Genomic DNA, 1,467 nt, shown 5'->3' with positions numbered 1-1,467 from the left:
GACCATCCTAGTCCATAACAAAAGATTAAAGTAACCCAACAACCCCCTCCATCAGAGAGGTCCCAAATCCCAGAAACAGAACCAGGCAGAGAGAGATGAAATGTCCCCTGCAAATCAGAAACATCACTAGACCAGAATGATCAGGATGTCCACCATAAACACCCCAGAACTCAAAGCTGGAGCTCCCATGAATTACAATGGGAGCCCTCAGCAGGCTTCAAGATGGTTGTTTTCCATTAAGGCGTATTTTGCTCTTAACGCTACAATCTACAACACCAATGAAAAGAAAGTTATCACCACCCTCATGTATATGACCAAAGACAGTGCTATGGGTTGGGCACTCACCTTCTACACCAAAGTCAATAACTCCACCTCCAAGTCTTACAGGACTTTTGCAAACTTTGAAACAAAGTTCAAAGAAGCCTTTGTACTGGCTGATGCCATCGGCACAGCCATGAATAAGCTCTACACTTTGAAACAGATAGGCAACCTTACCTCTTACATCGCCAGCTTCAAGACCCTTGCTGCACAAGCCTCTGTAAAGCAAGATGCTGTCTTGATCATGCTCTTCAATGACAGACTCAAGAAAGGGATTGGCGACTCTATCTATCAGATGGAGACCATCCCCACAGACTTTGACAAATACATCACCACAGCCATCAGGCTCAATAGCAATTGGCAGAGAGGTGCTATGTTCCATCAAAACAATTGCGCCACCACTAAGCCAACTGGACAACAATACGTCCCTAGACCCTCTATTGATTGGCATGATCCAAATGCCATGGAGGTAGACCAGCTAACTGAAGCTGAAAGAAGCGACCATATGAAGAAAGGATTGTGTTTCATGTGTCACCAGAAGGGACACATGACTAGAGCATGCCCACAGAAAAAGAAAACTCCAGTCCATCACGAGGAAATAGAGGATAGCAACAAAGAAGATGAAGATACAACGATCTGTTGCCTCACCGAGGATTTTTGATGTGGAAGACTGGATTGATGTCAGTATCTTCCGATGTACCTATCAGACTTGTACAAAGTATTGGAATCAGAAAGGAACTTCATGTTCCTATTTCTCTCATCTCTAAAACTTGTCTGAAAACCATCGAAACAACAGCTGTTGTTGACTCTGGCGCTGCCAGAACATTTATCTCTGAGGACTTTGTCAAACTCCACAGAATCAGAATGCACAAACTGACGAAACCATTCTGAGTTACTACTGTGGATGGAAGTTACGCAAAAGGGGGAGCCATTACCCATTATTGCGTCCTTATCATGAAAATCAATGAACGATCCATGATCAGAAAATTCAATATCACACAGCTTGGTCGTCATGACCAGATTTTACTTGGGATCCCATGGCTGTGTGCCATGGATCCAATAACCTGATGGAAAGCAGAAACATTGGAACTTCCTCGTACTGAGAAAAGTGATTTGATTGGAGAAGATGTTGATATAGAGCGAAAGAAG

This window comes from Suillus subaureus, assembly GCF_016647635.1.
Source record: "Suillus subaureus strain MN1 chromosome Unknown BJ212scaffold_512, whole genome shotgun sequence".
Lineage (NCBI taxonomy): Eukaryota > Fungi > Basidiomycota > Agaricomycetes > Boletales > Suillaceae > Suillus > Suillus subaureus.
The sequence above is the reverse complement of the archived record's forward strand: the minus strand, read 5'-3'. Positions refer to the sequence as shown.